Source organism: Anas platyrhynchos, chromosome 4 (genome assembly GCF_047663525.1).
Source record: "Anas platyrhynchos isolate ZD024472 breed Pekin duck chromosome 4, IASCAAS_PekinDuck_T2T, whole genome shotgun sequence".
In the NCBI taxonomy this organism is placed as follows: domain Eukaryota; kingdom Metazoa; phylum Chordata; class Aves; order Anseriformes; family Anatidae; genus Anas; species Anas platyrhynchos.
Window position 1 is genome coordinate 24,675,554 of NC_092590.1, and position 19,397 is coordinate 24,694,950.

General features: G+C 39.0%; 1 protein-coding gene across 27 annotated transcripts in view; it reads right to left on the bottom strand.

Moving 5' to 3' along the window:
- The window catches only part of TENM3 (teneurin transmembrane protein 3), a 1,327,252-nt gene that overhangs the window by 358,959 nt on the left and 948,896 nt on the right, over window positions 1–19,397 (bottom strand). The window contains exon 1 of one of the 27 annotated variants that reach the window (XM_072037265.1): window positions 19,092–19,132. The exons of the other annotated variants lie outside the window; for them this stretch is intronic. The gene's annotated coding sequence lies outside the window, so the exon portion shown is untranslated. Of the gene's footprint in view, window positions 1–19,091; window positions 19,133–19,397 lie in introns of those variants that run through there. 27 annotated transcript variants of the gene reach the window in all.

Here is a 19,397-nt window from a genome sequence, read left to right on the forward strand (position 1 = left end):
TCGAGCAGCTGACGAGATGCAAGCAGGAGGGCAAGCTGCCAATGCCACAGCACGAAAGCAGGCAGCAAGAAGGTGGGATTAAGATGGACTGAAGGCAGCTAAAACTCCACCTTCTTCCTTCCACACTCTGCCCAGTGAATCTCCCCTGAATTTACGACTTCCATGCACAAAAAAGATGACTATAACTTAATTGCCACTTGGCAACATGCATCTGCAATAAATACGGAAGTAGCATTCTCTAACAAAGAAAAGCCAGCATAACCAGAAAGTAAATTATAGCTATTAATTCTCCACCCAAATTTCTGATGTTATCCATTATATATCTTTGTAATTCTATTATGGCTATGAGTTCATGACAGTCAGATATTGTTAGAGCAGCCCACTACTTTTAAATGACAGCTCTCTCACTCGAGATATCAATTACGGGGGGGAAAAGTTAATAATCCAAGTACAGTTCAATTTCTTACTCTTGCAGTCAACGTTTTAACTCTCCATAACAAATGACTATACAGGATTTTAACTCTATAACTAATGATTATGCAGCCTTTTAACTCCTCATAACAAATGACTATGCGACGCAACAACAAAGTATTCACTTCAATTGTTTTGATTTCAAGTGGCTTTTAACATGACCAGGGACTGATTAAAAGTGTAAGATACCAGGTACATAGCTGTTATTTGCTTCATCCCTTGCAGTGATGATTCAGTGACCTATGAACTTAACCTTAGATGAACATTACATTGCGGAAGCGGTGTAACATTCCACTAAATCTGAACGTATTCCACATTCTAGGCTTATATTGCAGAGAAATACCAAGTTTCCAGACAGACTTGAAGAATTTCTGGTTTTAGTATGAGCAAGTATTTAGGTCATCTCAAAGTCAAGTGCTCAAAACTTTCAGAGCAAAATACCTAGAAAGGTTTTCCTGGCATGCACCATGAATGACCTGCATAATCCAGCAGTAGTGAGTTCCCTTATCCCAAAGAACACGACTACCTCATCTGTACCAAACACAGTTTTCGCTTTAAAATAAAACAGTTTTAAAAATAAAAATGTTTTAAAATAAAACATTCATTTTAAAAATAAGAAGTTCCCTGAACATGTACCCAATAATGTATTTTGGAAAAGATGTACAAGACATTACATAAAGACATCTCTCAATGGTTTCATCATAATTATCAAAGAGATCACCATACACTTTTAAAGACATCTGCTACCAAGCAAATGAACTTCTCATTCTTGTCCCCCATTAAGGCTCCTGAAAATATCATTTACAGCAGTGACAGCTTCAGTTCCTCACACCTCATTCACTCTGCACTTGAGCACTCTTCTTCAAAAGATAGCACTGTTCCTACCGTACAAAAGAAAATGATTTCCACTAGCATGAAAAGTGGTAAAAACCTTATGGATATAAAAATTAAGTAGGTTGTTGAAGATAAAGATAAGCTCTTCATTAGTTAAAGGATTATATATAGAAAACAAACAAACAAAACCACTACAAACCAGCCCGTTCTCCCCTTTATTTTTTGCCCTTCAAGAATGCACAATTTTGTGTTTTAAATGACTTATCTGGTACTTTCAGATCCTTTATTCTCTGGGAAACATTACCATTCTCAAGCTGTGTGACTTGATGCACATGCCATAGCACTATTTTCTTCAGAAGGCAGATGACAATAATGGTACTGTACATAGAGAGATGCAAAACCAGGTAAATGTTTGCACATTGCCAACTACCCATCTCAGTATTAGTGCAGAGCAAAGTCTCATCTACTGCATGCTTTAGTAAACAGAAAATAAGTATATGTAAGTAATTTTCTCAGGAAACAGAAATAAACATTTCAGGAGTTACAAAACACCTCCTAACAGCTCAAAAATATCAAAAGAGAAGTCAAAAACTAAAGTCCTATCGTTGATTTAAAAGAAACAAAGAACTACTGCCTGAGTCCTATTAGAGGGTGGTTAAAAAGCTCTGAATCTAAACAGTCTTGTATGTTATCTGTATCTTACCCAGAAGTAAGAAATGAGACACCCAAAAGAGACTCTGGATCCAAGACCTACAAAATACGCAATATACTCCCTCCTGCAGCTTCATAATGAGAATGATTAAGCAGTGGAAAAGCCTGCCAAGAGAAGTTGTGAAATCTCCATCCTCGGGGTTTTTCAGAGCTTGACTAAACAAGACCCTGAGCAACCTGACTTGACTTTGAAGACAGCCTGGCTTCATGCATTGGGTTGGACCAGATGACCTCAGGAACATGCTTACAACCAAAATTATTCCGTGCTTTACCTTACTGTACACTGGAGAACCCCTTAATGAGACATTAATGAGAGCTGTTAGAACTGCAAAATATTCATTCAGGATCTCAATAACGAGTTTCCCAAACAAAAACATTTATATTGGCGCACTACCCTGAGAAAGTGATTTCTGGTCAAAATCAGTCAGAATGCCTTCAAGTAAACTCACCGAGATGTACAATTTGGACAAAACTAGTGAAGAAGGACTGCAAGTCCCAGGAGCTAAAGAGACTCAATTTATTTGAAGAGTCTTTGGCACCATCCCTCTCCTTGGTCTCACTGGCAAGCACCTTGAGCAGAGATTCCTCATCTTTCAAGTAAATTAAGCATTGCAGATGTGATGCTTTAAACCTCCTAGTAACAGGAGGCTTAAAGTCAAAAACCATAACTGCATACACAAATATACCACTGTAAAGAAATTCCTGTTGCCCTGCCTCAGTTTCCTCACCAGTAAGAGCAAACTGCTTAAGCAAAAATATCCAAACTTCTCTTAATGTAGCCTTTTCTTTCAGCCAGGAAATTTCCTGGCTCCACTGAAACCAGACTGTATATATTTCTCCTTTCCCTGGGGATTTCCTCAAAAGCTTGGGGAAATACTGCTCCCATTACAACTTGTAGTTCTTTGTATGATGACCTGTAGATCAGGCTCACAAATGTCTTCAAAACCTCCTAAAACATGAGAAACTGATTCTGAGTTAAGAAAAAAAAAAACACAAGAAACAACATTTCCTCTACATAATAGCTATTATTTTGTCAAGAATGCTCCATTTAAAAATAAATACAAGGATTACCATCGTTATAGGCCAATGCCAAGTGACAGTTTTCCATAACACCACCACCTGTAGCTTTTATTTCAGGGTGTTTTCAGTCCAGCATCTGAACATCTTTCACAGCCCGGTGTCAAACAGAATCAATAGACAAGACACCTGATTACCTGAAACACTGCAGCATCTTTTCAGCCACACGCTGATGAGAATCCCAAACACAATAGAGTCTAATGAAGTTAGCAATGAAATTTTGTAACAATTTAAATCAATCTAAGTCACTACTTCTGTTGTCCTGCCCTGTTACCCTGTCCACAGTCAAATACACCCTCCTTTCTTCCAATATTTTAATGATTGCAAAGAGTGCTGTTTCAGAAAGCAGTCACGAACCTGGAGGAAATAAGAGGGGCTTAAGGTTAATATTTGCTCTGAGCAGCTTTCTGAAACAGCCTTGCAAGATTTCATATAAGTACTGGCAATGATGCAAAAAAACAGTGCTTCCCTGCCTTACTTGTGCTTGAACATGTATTAGGCTTACATGGCAGGGGCTTGGTGGCAGGGGGCTGCAGGGGTGGCCTCTGTGAGCAGAGCCCAGCAGCTGCCCCATGTCTGATCGGAGCCCGCTGCTCCAAAACGGACCCGCTGCTGGCCATTGCCAAGCCCATAAGAGATGCTGTTTGCCCCTCTGTGGAAGCAGGCTGAAAAAAGGGGGGGCAAAAAACTGCTGCATGACAGCAGCTGGGAAAGAACAGTAAGAAGCAGCCCTGCAGAGCTCCAGGTTAGTGCAGCAGGAGGGCAGGAGATGCTCCAGGCACGGAGCAGCAGTTTCCCTGCAGCCTGTGGAGAGGCCCCTGGTGGAGCAGGGGCTGAGAGGGACTGCGAAGAAGCAGCAAAGTGCTATTAGGGACTGACCACAGCCCCCATTGCCTGTTCCCCTGAGCCACTCAGGGGGAGGAGGTGGAAGAGGGTGGATGGGGAGAAGGTGTTTTTGGTTCCTCACTGTGCTAGTCTGCTTGTGATAGGCAACAAATCGTATTAATCTTCCTATACTTAGTCTGTTTTGCCCACGACAGTAACTGGTGAGCAATTTCCCTGTACTGATCTCAACCCTTGAGACCTTCTGATTTTATTTTCTCCACCTTTTCCTTTGAGAAGGGGGAGTGAGAGAGCAGCATGGTGGAGTTAGCTGCCCAGCAGGGTGAAGCCACCCCAGAACTACAACAGAACACGAACCTCACAAAGGCGAGTTTTGGTTAAAAAAACACAAGCCAAAAACTTCTTGCCATTTTCCACAGTCTTACAAGGACTAAACACATCTATCTACATTTGCATCCTCTTACTGAAACACAGAATCATTGGTTAAATTTCTACGCAGCTGTTCTTTGTAAGTTAAAATTATTTATTTTTAAACCATTGTTTTACACCTGTAATTGGAGATAAGAAAAATTATGAAGTTAATTTCTTATCCATTACACACAGCCAAACTGAGTGATTAGTTACAATTTCAAACATAAGAGTAGATTTTTTCCCTGGAACCTCTAACAGAGGCTTATTTTTAGTTATTTATTTATTTTTTTAAAATAAACTTTAAAGGTTAATGACAATCCCATTATTTTAAACAGTCTATAAAACTTTGTCAGACACTTTTACCCATTAATTTATAGAGGCCTACAAATCAGAGTATCCAAACTACTGAGCAACCTAAAACCCACAGTTTGCTCAGTGATCAAGCTTGTTACATATTTTAGGAAAAGTTCATTCTCATCTAATTTATGTAGTAAATATATAGTTTGATTCCCTCTACACACACTACTTAGCTTACACAGAAATTCTTCTTCACAATGGTACAACTGTGATATCCCAATTAGGCTGAGTAAATCTGCAATCTGCATGTGATATTTTAGCACACTAGAGATGGAAATCATTCTTTAAAATACTCTGCACCATCATATGGTATTTTATCCAAAGCTTCATCATTTCTATAAAACAGCTTGCAGTGATTTGTTACATGATACTCTGAAATATTCTGCAGCTGTAGCAAGACTAAAGGCTGTCTCCTTTATTCAATTACTTACAGGGATCTCAGGAATTCTTTAAAAAGCCTACTACAATATCCACTTGTAAGGCTGTCAGGTTCAGGGCAAATCAGCTTCTATTGAAGTGGGAAGCAGACAACAAAGCGTTAAAGATGCATGCTTGCAAAAGAAATTTTATTGTTTCCTTTTTGGTAGCTCCAGCTTTCAGAACATATAAAGAAAATGTTAAAGAGATGGGTATCACCTGCACAGATTAATGTGTGAGGGATTATGTGCAAGCTTCCTTTATTTCATTAAAAGGAATGCCTGTTTTGCTTCTCACCACCATCAGTTTCTTTAGTCAACAGTGCGGCCCATGACTTGTATTTGTTTTGGCTTTCAATGCATATGCACGTGTTCAACTGCCTTTATTTTTAGAAAGGTTAACCTAACAGAAGCTCAATGTGAAATATCACCAACAACAATGGATTCAGTAACAGTCTTCATCCGAACAGTACTTTTATGTCCTAATCCACAATACGAGGAGTTGTTTCTGCTCCACCCCTTTCACTCATCCCTTGTGTGGCAGCCTTTGCAAGCAGAGCCCTCGAAGCCCTCTGGAAATGCAGGGGGAGCGGAAGCGTTTGCTCCTGCTCCTGCGAGGCTGTGTGCTGCTATGTGCTGCTGCATGCTGCCTGTGAAATGCCAAGCACCTTTTCCCTTAAATAGAGATGGAAAGTGCTTGGCACCATGGGAAAACTGACATATCCCCAAAACAGTTTTTTCAGATTTCCATTATTTTTTCCTCTTTCTGTACTGGCAAGCCATAAGGATGCTGTGGTCTGTAAAGCAGACAAACCTGGTCAGTTTGAAGTATCACTGCCTGACCTCTCTGCCTCTTCCTCTTGCCTGAAGGTGACAGCCCTGCAGTAGTAACGGAAGCAAACATACAGCAAAGCTACTACAGTTCACGGCTCACAATATTTACGCAGAATTTTACATATATTTCAAGCTACTGTTGAATGAAAATCATTCCTTGATGATAATGTGGTCACGAGACCCTATACCATGTGGTAAAGCTAGAAGGACCATGATCTTTTTTCTCCTCTAATTGGAAATAATACTCTTCATCCCTTTTTTAAGTCAATTTAACACTGCTAGGTTTACAGTTTCAGACAACAGTATGTACTAGTATGAATTGCTTTCTTAGTATGAATTACTGGTATCAGTTTGTATATAAATATATTCTTCTTTAAGCATAGATAAAATTAATCTGAGATACCTTAATTATTACTACAAGTAAGACAGAGATGAACATGAGAAGTGAATACTAGTGAATATACCCGATTAGGAGATATTTTAAAGAGCAGCCATCTAATCAATGCTTCTTCAATGCTGCAGAGCCTTGAAGCACAGCTTTGAAGATGTTGCTCACACCTCCCAGCATTCCAATAATTAAAACAAAGCACACATTCCCTGTTTATCAGCATGACTTTCATTCAGTCATGTGCTTATTATAAAATTACCCTAACTGTGCACATTGAAATGTAGGCTACCTTTTCCAGTGGTATATATCCTTTGTGGTTACCAAGCAAGCAATGATTTTTATTACTGTAGTGATAAAGCTTACGTTTGAATCTTACAAAATATGGATGACCCCTTTTTTCCACAAAGGGGAGTTCCACTGTTACAATAACGATGACTAGCAAAATAATCATGCCATCAAAAGGCTTCACTGATCCAGCTGGAACTTGAGATCTATCAAGTAAAGCTGCTCGCAAAGGTTACTGAAAATGCTTATGATCCTGGCAAAAACGGCATTAGAAGAGGATGATGGCTTTTCAGATAGGTAATATCATTTCAGGGAAAGTTAAGTGAAGTTTGGAAAAAAAAAAAAAAAGAAAGGGAGAAAAATGATTCACCTGTTCCATATATACTGAAATTTGAACTTTATGTAGACATATACATTTGTATACTAACATTAAAAATTGATTTATCTTTAAAGATGTGCATCTGGAGAAGTATCTAGCAAGCAGTACAAGTAACAGCAATGCCTGTTTTAAATGGACTGCACATTTAAGCCTTGAAACGTGAACTGTGAAAACGAGCAAAAAAAATGGGATACACTGGTTCTTCTGTGACATGGTTTATTGTAAGGGCAAATTCTACGGTGCGCAGTGGTTTTGTGTGCTTGGAATAATGTTTCCAAGGAACACTCATGCACAGACTGAAGTTCCTCCCACTGCATCTGAACGCTCGCAGATTAAGGAAATGCTTGCAATGGTGTTACAGACAAATGAGAAACCTGCTCGGCAATTATTTACATAATATATCCCCCCCTAATTTACAAGTACAAAAAGACACAGTTATATGTAAAAATACCACATAGAACTAGGCAGAATGCTAAAAAGCTACTTTCTATGTATTATTAACAGCAATACTCAGCTCTTTAGCATTAAAGAATAGCAACATTAAACCCTCCCTTGGAGGCGATTATTTTCATTGTTGATAGGTCAGAAACAGAGATTTCACAAGTTAACCTCTGAATAAAAGACAGCAAGGCTTTTTAGGTCATGAGGTCCTACATGAGGTCTCTCAGAAGACAGGCATAAAAGTCCTAAAATAACAAGCACACACACAGGTTTCTCTTAATTTGCCCTGTTGGATTCCTATAATAAGTGCTTAACAACTCCATCCCCAGAGCAACTCTGCAGTCATCAACAAGACCATTTACCACATGATTTAGCAAACATATTTCCAGGATTTTCACTTACATATGCTACACGGAATTGGAATAGGAATTAATGTAAGGCAATTTATGAGTAATATCACTCCTGCCTTCACAGTTCTTTTCATATCAGATTCAAGAGAAGAAACAGGCAGCATTTCCAAGAAGCACACAGAAGGTACAAAACTAAGGGACCAGTCTCCTCCTCTCCCATTTATTCTGTTATGGGCAGTCAATCAAGTATCTTTCTCCTTCCACCCTAGAATTCCACCCTGAAGGAAAATGATGGGAAAAAAAACATCAAAATTTAGCAGCATTCACATAAAGCAGTGGTGAAATTCAAACAACTCATGACATTCGTGATTAAGCATGCACCCATCTTTCACACAACAAGCCACTTTGTTTTCTTTAGCCCACAATAATTTCCCTAACTGGGAATTGCAGAACTGTGCAGAATCTGAGTAACATCTCCGTTAGCTGTTTGCCCTCTGCCATAACACATACAGTGAAGCACTCCAAATGGCACGAAGCACAAACACAACGCGGCATTGTAATTGAAAACAGAGATACCTGTACCATGGCAGAAACTATGTTTAAGCCAGCGGACCAAAACAATCTCCCTACTCCCTCACCCACACCGACCTTTTCCACAAACTTGCACGAGGGAAAGAACCAGCATACAAATGGAGGCGACAAGTGGTCACCCACACTGGAAGCCAAGGGACAGGCTCCTGGGTTTCCTACAAACACCTGCACAGGGCTGATTTAGTACTGACGCTGCCACTACTCCTCATCCCTTGCATCCTTCTCTGTAGGCAGTGAACCACTTTGCATGTGGAGTTCTCCAAGTAGTGCCAAATCTACCTGGAGTAGTTTTTGCTTCAGGGAAAAGTTGTTCCCTATTGTTCCTTCACATCACAAATCAGATGTCTTTGAAGATCCACGTTGACCAAAAGGACCCCACATTGGTGGAAGATTGGTGAGACCGACATTACCACCCCCTGCCCCTAAAACCCCCAACCCCTCGATCTTCATTGGTATTTTAAGCATGCTTTTCTTATCTTCTTGATGTGTCTCTAGAAACAGAACAAACTGACTTGTCTAGGAGTCTTTTGTGTACCCCATCTTCCAGTAGTTCCCAAAGATCACTCGTTACTGCTCTGAAATATTCAGGACTATAAAGAAAACGAAAAAAAAAAAAAGGCATGGTTGCATGGTTTCTGTTTCCTCCTTTTAGGAAAGGAAGAGAGCAGGAGGTAGGAAGTTGCAGCTTAACATCAGCTAACTTCAGTTTCCAGAGAAATACAGAAGTAAATAGTGCAGGAAGGCTGAATGACGGAGCTGCCATCTGCTTCTGTTCTCAGCAGGTTTTTGGAAAAGCAGCTACCTCGGTTAAGTGCCTGTCAAATATTGAAGAAAAGAGGGCAGCACATAACCGGAGGGGAGTGAGGCAAGGAAGGAAAGCTCTGGTAGCCACTGGTCTACAGTAGATGTCTGCATCCACCTCCTTTCTAATCCCAAAACAGAGAATTTCTTCAGGTCCGTAAGCACCCTGTGCATTCTGGATCTGCATTCCTACTACTAGACTAGTGAAACAACAGCATCTATCTGCATGGAGAATCTTCTGCACCTTTGGTCTGCTTCAAACTCCTTGAGATGCAGCTAATCAGATTGTAAACAGACTTCACAGAAGATTAACTGTAGGCCAGATTAATTATAGGCAGCTCTTTCTGTTTTGCAAAAGTATTTTTCATCTTCTTTCGCGATATGCATCACTGGATAATTTACTGCACGTAACACCCAGAGATGTCACTGCAAACAGATACTATTCCAGGTACAAATACCACTCAACTGGTCTTTTTCTTAACGACTGATAATAAAACTATCAATATTTTATTCACCCATCAGTTTATTGAAAACAGCAATTGAATCACTGTTGTCGCGTCAAGCACTGGATAATTCTGCGTGTTGGCCGCTATTTCGTACTGCTGTCTGCTTTTCTTCTTCTTCCCCGAGGTATGACACCCAGAAAGCCTAACATTTCAAAAGCTGTGAAACACTGCTGAATCAGCAGCATCATAGTGTAACAAACATGTACACGCATACAAAAAAAAGAACTTGGTTTCTAACATAAAAAGATGCATTTTTATCATTTAGTTTAACCTGTAACTATCCATACTCTGTAGGCAGGATCACACCCTGAATGCATATTTTTAAGACAACACCTACTTAAACAATGGCCATACAGTGAATGAGGCATTTCTGTGACCCCAAGTTTCATTCTAAGACAGGTATGTAAGCAGTTTTGCTGGGGATATACCTCATAGTTAAAGACGTGGCAATGTGTCCGATCGGTGATTACTTGCTGCCAGTATACAAAATTCCCCGTCATCTTCATGTACTAGAAGAATACAGGCACTAGGTCCATTTCTATTATATGTTGCTACTCAGCTGAGGAGAAATATAACCATAAACACACATGTGCAGAGAGAAAGTCAAAACTTTTTCAAGGTCCTATGAAAAAGAACTAAAGATCCATCAAAAGGCACAGCACATAAAAAAAGAAAAAAAAAAAAAAGCAGCCACGAGCTAGTAAAGAATGCTAGCACTTATAAGCACAGCCAACAGAAATATGGTAGAAAAAGTTTGATTTCTTTTGCTTGTTTTTAAGTGGTTTTATACACCAGAACCTTCCTAACTCTCACTCAACAGTTTTTAAAGCACCTGATCACCCTTCTCCCTGTAAATAAGCACGTACTTCCATTACATGTACAACATGAAAACTGCACAGGGAACACCTATAGCTCTTTTTGGTGTGTGCCGAGCAGTTTTAGCACTGTAGGAACTGAAGAGCAAGCAGCATTCCATGCAACAAAGTGTTCACAAGTGACATTGCTTTATTGAAATAACATTTTATTGCATTTAATTGGGATAAAATACATGAATGCTGACTTGAAATCAAATGTGCAGATAACTTTTTAAATTTACATTTCCAGCGTAATGATCCATTTTATCTCTAAGTCTGATGACGATGAGAATTACTGTTCTGAATATTGCTTATTCACTATTCGTGAGGGAGTGGTACTGTATGCTCCTTCTACTTCTTTCTAAGCAAAACATATATAACACTACTGAAGTGGCTAGGCTTACAGACTAACAATGAGATCATTTCTAATCAGGAAAAACGTTGCATTTCACTTTCTGAGAAAAAAAAAATCCTACTGAAAGAATCACCCTTCAATGCCAATTATTCTCTCCTGAAAGGAAGTCTAAACCCACCCCTTGGACAGTGTTCTCACTGATGATTTAGTAACATATACAATGTATACAATGCCGTAAAGCAAAACACAGAAAATAAATCCATCCAAATAATCCACTGGTATAATACTAACCTGCTATTCAATAAATCCTCGAACAGACAAGTTTCTATCTCAAAGCCTTACAGTTTAAAGGATGGAAAAGTTGCAGTTAATGCTACAGGAAGATAGTTGCCTTGGACTATGCCCACCAAAGCTTCTGAAAACAGACTTGAAATTATTCCTTTAGCCAAAAATTTCAAGATAAAATTTAGGATCAAAACTTTTTATGATCAAGTAAGTGTCAGCGTTTTTCTCCAGCTAGTCTTATTTTTTAGGATAACGGCAGAGATATTGCACGCACACAGAATCTGAAGATGAAACACGGGGGTTAACAGTGGTGGTATCTGCAGCAGGAGGGAATGGGACAAGTGGGTGGAATGACTGTCACATCCACACTGGTACGCAACTGCCCGGGAGCAGAGGGATCACCCCCCAAAAAACCCTGCCACAACCATGAGGAAACCTCAGCTGACCAGCACCTCTCACTCTTTTCCTACTTTAAACTCTCATGGCTTAGTCTAGAAGATGAAGAATTTTGGGTTGTTTCATAAAACTGGCAGGCTGCAAGGTCCCAGATGACACCCAGAAAACATCGCTCTTTTAATGCCATGATCGTATCTACCTCGAACGCCCTCCCCAGTACCATTGGGACATGCTACCATGGTTATTTCAGTACAGAAGTCGGTTCCAAATTGAAATCTGATCTTCCCCGTAGAAGGCAGGCGTCCTCCTTTCAACGTAACTCAGAGATCACAACGTGCAAAGCTTCACTTGTAACACAGCTGTGCTGAACAGCCTCTGTAGAACAGATGTTATTGCTCAGCGCTCATGAGGACGGTCATTAAGCACCTATTGGCACGTCACATCTTCTGCCTTCCACAATGACTAAAAAAGAACAAGGAATTTGGGGTCCAGGAATTGGAAAACAAAAACACAGGTCCTTAAAGAAAGAGTATTTCTGATGGTATTTCAACACTGGAGAAACACAGTGCTGAGAGGGTGGCTTTAGGTCAAGACAGACCTTCTCCACACCGCCACGCAGCAGAAGTGGAGCTCCTGGGCTCTCCTTCAGTGGGAGACAGCTTGGGCCATCAGAGACATCTGCAGAGTTCCTAACAAAGAAACCCATCTAAATCAAACACTCCTGTATGCAAATGGAGCGTTAAGTCAGATGACTTATGGAGAACTTCTAAATTTATCATGGTAAGATAGCTGCAGCTTAATTAAGGCTGTTATCAGCTGCCACTATGAATATTTGCTCTCAGCTCGCCAGTTCTCGCCTCAGAAATCTGACTTGATTTAGCAACTAATACACATTAAAGACAGGGTTCAATAATTGTAGCAAAGTTGTGTACAAATACACATGTCAGTTTCTCATTCCCATCCCTGGTACTGTGAATGGCTTGTTTCTTCGAGTAGACTTACACTTTAAAAATGTTTTAATTAAAGCACATTGGTTTTGATAGCTTGAGTGATTGGTGCTGCCAGTGACCTAAATAGGAGCATCTAGTTCCAGAAGGCATTCACTGACAGCTAAGCAGGTTTGTTTTATTAACTTAATTCCAAAGATTTCAATACCAAGAAGTGAGCGCTGCATGCAGGAACATCTTGCCTTTTACTAAGTTAGCAGTGGTCATGAAACCAACTGTTATAACCACTCTGCATTAACAGTTGCTGAAAAATCTTCCTTTGTTCCTCAGATAACTGAGGTTTGGGCATGAACACTATTTTAGCCTGAACACTGTTAATGTACAGGTAAGTGTTAACTTCCTCCCTTTATAGTTAAGGTTAATTTTATCCTCCTTGAAGTTGGTCTTCTTTCATTTTTGCTACTCTGTCTTCCTTGCCAAGCAATCTAGATTTTTTTCCTATGCAGATTACAGCTTAATACAAATTTACACAAGTCTTTAAAGTGTTCAGAACATCTGACTACAAAAAGGTAACTTGAAAATAATTGAGATCTTGTATTTCTTTTATAAAGCATCTAGTATTTTTATGCCACTTTTATAAAGCATCTAGTATTTTTATGCCACTTGGTGAGATACATGAACTTCACCTCTGTAGAAGGTGCACAGGACAACAACAGAAATACTAAAAATCATTGAAGAAATTATCATTACTTGGAAACTAGACACGATGCCCCAAGGTGACACTGAAAGTAAAAAGTCAATGGGGGCTCTGGTCTGTGCTATCGTAGTCCTGCTGTCAGCAGAATCTCTCTGTGACCGAAGAAAGGTACGAAGGTGATGTATTGTTGCAAGTAGGGAGCCGTAGCTGACAAATACTTTCCATGTTCCCTACAAAAGCAAGTCCCAATCCTTCAAGTTGATCTATGAAAGCCGGCGGCGCTTTAGGCAAGTATACAGGTTCTTCTTGCACTGAAAAATTAACATGCACGAGGTCACATTGTAGTCGTGCATTTCTTGCAGGCCATGTATTTGCTAATATTCTTTTCATAATTTTAAAACTTCAAAAAGAAAATGGGTCTTCATCTGCAAATATCATTAGCTTTATCAACTGCTATCACTGCTTTTACAGCATAGTAGTTAAAAATAGAGCACAGCCCTAGTTAAAATGTACGTGGCAAAAGCCAAAGGGAAGAAAGGAAAAACAGCTTTTAGAACAAAGCCAAACCAAAGTAGTTTTTAAAATGCAGCCAGAACTACCACGTGAAGATTGAATACTTGTTCATCACACCATTCACAGATCCCTAAAGGAAACAATTTTCCACTGCCCAACAACACAGAGCAACAGTGATAACATCTATATTTAGGCTAAGTCTTTCAACTAGAAAAGATGGTGTTGTTTCTTTTTTTTTAAAAAAAAAACGTTTAACAAATTCATTTCTTGGAGAAGGTTATTACTACTCAATAGGGAGAAAGCAGTAACTTGCCTTTGCCAAGTGAATTATCATCATATTTGTCAAAGACAGAAACTTTCCAAAACATTCCTCTTCTGTCATCTGCCACACCAGCAAAATTAGTGAGCCAATAAAGATAATAGCTTCATGTGGTCTTGCCAGCAGAAGGCAGGACCCATGCTACTTTCAAGGGAAATAACACTGGTATACAGGAAATCTTGGGAGCCAACAACCACCTGAAAGGCAAGAGAAAGCTAACTATCCTTGTTATTCTTGCTGACTTTCCCAACATCTCGCTCATGACCCCTATAAATCATCATCTATGCAGAAAGCCTCACATGACAGCGCATCTCAAACCCAGAAGATCTCATACCAGGGAATAATTGCCTCCTCCTGTTATTACCTAATACATTCAGCCCCGCGCTGAAGTTATCATTTAAAGGCTCACTGTGATGCCTCATTGTAATTACGGCTGTACAAAATAGCACCTATTTTTATCCCCTGCTCCCCTGTCAGAAACAAAGCACAACCTCAGGGGTTCACATTTGCAAAACCGCACAGTAAGGGAAGAGCTGCAGGTTGTAACCACACACCGACAAGTTAGTGAGGCCAAAGACAACCCCGTTGCCTTGAGCACAAGTACTATCATGCCATCTGTATTTATACGTACACAATGCTTTTCACAAGAAAAAAAGTAACAGAAATTATCAGGAACATGAAACTTTTACTCCACTTTCCACCCAGCCTGGGAAACCTACGTGTGAGGTTTTGTGCTGCGGTGGTTTTTGCAGCCAAAAAGGGATGGACACAAACCATTTTGCTCTGCCCTGCCCAAACTCCGTCTTGAGGATTGGAGATGAGACCTTACAAACCAGTGTATGAAAGTTACGAAATTACACAGGATTTTTGCATCTGCCCAAAATCACATCTTTTTTCCTGGTTTAGTTGAAGCTTGAAATAAGACAGAAAATGAGTTCAAACTGAGAATACATTACTGGAGTATTTAAGAACTTCTATAAAAAGATATAGTAAAAGCCATCCTGAAGAGCATGAATGGCCTGGAAAAAAAATCTTCAGCCCCTAAAAGTATCACTGAAGTCTTTGGCTTTTCCATATAAGCAAGAAAAAACAGAGGAATTAGAACATGTATCGTAGAGAATATTTCACTAAAGGCCAGAACCATGTATTTCCTGATTTTTGTTGTCTGGCAGCTTATTTATTTATTTATTCTTTGCAAACACAGCAGGTCTCAGAAAGATTTTTAACCAGGCCAGAGACACCCTCATTGAAGCTCTGTGAACAAAAGCAGGCTGAAAACATGTTCTGTTCTGTATTAAAAGCATTTACCTCCATCACTGTATTTTAATATCTAAGGTCCCCTGTTCTATCCCTACTCCCTAATCAAATAATTTAGAACTTGTGTAAGACAATTTTCATTATGTATTTCACATGAATTTTTTCATAAAATCTTCAATTTCATTTTCAGTATGTTTAATGAACCTGCTGGGTTACTCATGCACCCTTTCTCACTCAGCATTGCAGCCAATCCAGGTTCTGCTTGGGAACAAGGACAAAAAGCCTGCAGGATCAGGAGCACGGTTTGATTTGCTTACACTAACAACTTCCATAAATTATTTACTGAACTTCAAAGCTTTGATACTGATGATTAATATAGTGAGAAAAATAAGATGTGCTTGTTTACCATCAATTATTCATTACATATGTTTTACAGTATAAGATATGCACAAAATAAAAATGCATTATATTCATTTCACTAGAACTTAATGTTCTTTCTATTCATTTAAAGATTATGGATGGATTATTTGGTAAATTTTCAATAATAGAAGATGCAAAGAAAATGGCCTTTTGAGAAAAAAAATAGATTACATTCACACTTTGCAGTAAGAAACTTACATCTGTATATGCAAAACATTACCCAAGACTAGACAAAAGGAAGCCTTGAATCAAAGTAAACTACTTACAGAAGTCAATGCAAGTGATAAAATATTAGAGCCTAGAACATAAATGATAGCTGAACTAAATTCAGATCCAAACCAGTGAGATGAAAGAATCAACATGTCACTTGTAACCAAAGCAGGACATCAAATCAGTTGAGTAGTTAGAGACCCAAATCTCCTGATTAAGTCTAAGCCTGGGATGCACGATAGTATGCGGGATGCTATTGTTTTTAACGTGCCTTAGGTCAAACATGGTAAACTTCACACTTCTAACCAGTGATGTTTGTAATAGATTGGATGAAACACGTTTACAAAAGAATCAATAAATGTAAAGACTGGAAAGAATTAGAGAGGCTTGCAGGCTTGTACCTATTGTCTGGGGGAATTACATGTCAGTTCGACTATTATAACTCCAACAAAGGCTTCCTAGCTTTAATTTACTAGAACACATAATGGGTGATGTAGAAGCTGGGAAACACTAGTCAGTCTGAATACATTACTTAACAAACAGTTTAATGAATGTTACAAACATTATTATAGGCCTGGCGTACTCTCTCTGCTCACTCATTTTCACTTTGCAATCTTATCATTAAAGGACATTTCTTTGTGAGGCTGTTCCACTTGAAGTTTAAGTCTCAGAAGCAAGAAACGCTATACCACATTCAAAACCTGCATCTGAAATTGCAATAGGCAGCAATGCCAAAAGCTAACTAAATAACTACTGATACACAGCATTCCAGCCTGCCTCACACATGTACCTGTGGGAGACATCACATGTATTTGCACAGCTTTTGCACTTTTAGTAAATACACGTTGGATAGAGTACATCCTAAATGTGTCTTGAAAAAATCATATATAAGCAAATATATAAAAGGAGACTAGAAAATAAATGTAGGTCACAGTGGAAAGTAAAAAACAACAACAACAATGAAAAAGCACAAAAAAAAAACACAACAGCATTCTTTAAAACAAAAAAGACTGGCTAATATCAAAAAACACAGCCAGCTCACACATTAAAAAGAGTAATACATTATTTTTCTGAAAATAGTTCAACTCTTCAAATAGTTCTTGTGAAACAAAACATCCACACCCTCTCCAAAGTATGTCAGTCCTCTGAGTTTTACTCTTCAGTTCAATACGCCTTTAATTCAGATGTACAGCCTAAATCAAAAAGGAACAACTTCTGCATTACAATTAAATAATTAATACCTAAGGTGCAGTTTTACACCATGCTGAACTTCAAGGCTTATCTTTGAATATCACAATATTTTCCCCTCATATAATGTCATTTATAAAGTAGAAAACAATGATGAACAAGCAATCCATAAGCTTTTCCAGATAAACCATATGGCCTACTGTTCAAACAGACAAAATGAAATTTTAAACACACAATAGGGTTGTTTAATGCCATATTCTGCTGGGTAAAATTGGATACAGAAGGCTGGATTTCTCCATCCCAGGTTCCCTCTTCAAACCACAAACTGTTCATGTGCAGCTGATAAGTACAGTATCTCTGAAACTCCCTTTATAACCCAGTGCATACATTGAAAAAATCACTGGAGTGCATTTTTTCCCAGGAAAATGTGTGAAGAACCCCATTTGTGAAGACAGAAATGTATTCTATCATAGGGTTTTGAATAACAAGTTATTGAGTTCTTGTTCTACCGTGATGGGAAAGCCTCACTTGGGACTTTCTGGTTCGGATGACAAGAAGTTGCTATGACCATAAAGGAAAAGGTATACATATATCTGCATTAAAAAGAATGTCCTTGCTACTGAGAGAACTGCTGTCGATATTACTACACCAGGACATAAGTAAACAGAACTCGTGTTCATTTTCAGTGCATTCAATGCTTGCAAGTTTAGACAAGAGGATGATAGTACAGTTTGTTCCACTGTGTTTCTGCATGGTACTACTTTTGTCTTCTATCCTGTCTGCATCAATTTGTATAGTTAACACACTCACACGTGCTTTAACTATTACAAAGTCTTGCCAGCAGCTACACTACATCTTCAGAAACAAATATGCATATTTGACATCCCGCTTTCTTTTCATTAAAATCTACTTTAACGACTTGAGAGCCATGTCACTTGGACAGTCAAGGTCATGATTTCTGAAGAAGGTTCATTGCAGGCAAATCCCAGAGGACTGTGAGCCTCTCTTTGTCTGGTCACATCAAAAGGAAGTTTAAAAAAGGGTTAATCATAGCTTTAAAGTAAAAAGGAAGCACACTCTACAACAGAGGCTGCTGTTTATGCTCCTTTGGGCTGTTCATTGTGGAAATCTGGTTGACAGAAATTGGGATGAAAAGCTTAGAAACAGCTATTCCAAGAAATAGCTGCCTCAGAAAAAAGAGGACACCCGATTAACCTTTTGGTATATCATTAGCCTATTAAACTGTAGCATTCTGCAGTGAAGAAACATATTATGCAGTTATTTTTGTGAAGAGAAATCTTACTCACATTTATATTCCAGCACATTCCTTCTACTTGTATTATTGTAGAAATCAAGTATTTTAGATGTTAGAATCAACGGCTCGTTCTACTGGTGGCCCACATGGACCAACCCTATGGCACAGAGCACCTCCCAGCTTTTACTGGAGCGAAGGGGATGGGCACTGCTGCATTTTGGAAGTGGGTAAGACACACCTTCAGTCAATAAAGGATGTGCGCTGTGAGAAACTAGGGGAAATGCTTGCCTGGGAAGAGCTATGATTCATCTTTCCCCAGCCAAAAACTGTATCCCCAGCTCTACCCCCTTTCAAAATCCATTCTCAGCACAGCTCAATAACTGAACAAATAGTTGAAGGTTTTTTTCTGGCCTTTTTTTTTTTTTTTTTTTTTTCTGGCAGAGAGTGAGGGAAGAAGCATAACTATTAAAAACTTTTGTTTGTCAACTAGAGATGGGGGAGGTAAGAACTTTTGCATTTTGAAAGATAAAGGGAAACGCCAGAAAAGGTTGAGGACAAATATTACTTGGTTATAGGCATCCACAGAAAAGGGCAAACTATTTTTACATATGGAAATGTCATCCTTCTCAAACCCCGTTCTCAGTTTTCTCTCACTTCCCTGCCAATATGATAGCAAATAGGAAACTTAACAATAGCTGACCTCTAAGTTAAAGCAATTGTTGCCTGATCGTTGCCTGTGTCTCGGAGATCCACCTTGCAATAGACTCCTGTGGAAAACGGAAAGCCAATTACTGAAGCAGAATCAACTAGGAGAAAAGTGCACTCTTTCTCACTAACAGACAAAAAAAAAAGTTATAAAATTACAGCTAGACTACATACTTAAGTGTAAGAAGTGTTGTACAGCTCTGTGAGGAGTAAGCAGTCCAGCAACAGCTGCAGTATGAAAGCAGCTTCTTTGGCTTCAGAGCGAAAGAGTGAGGGGACAGCAACAGAAAGATTTTCTGTT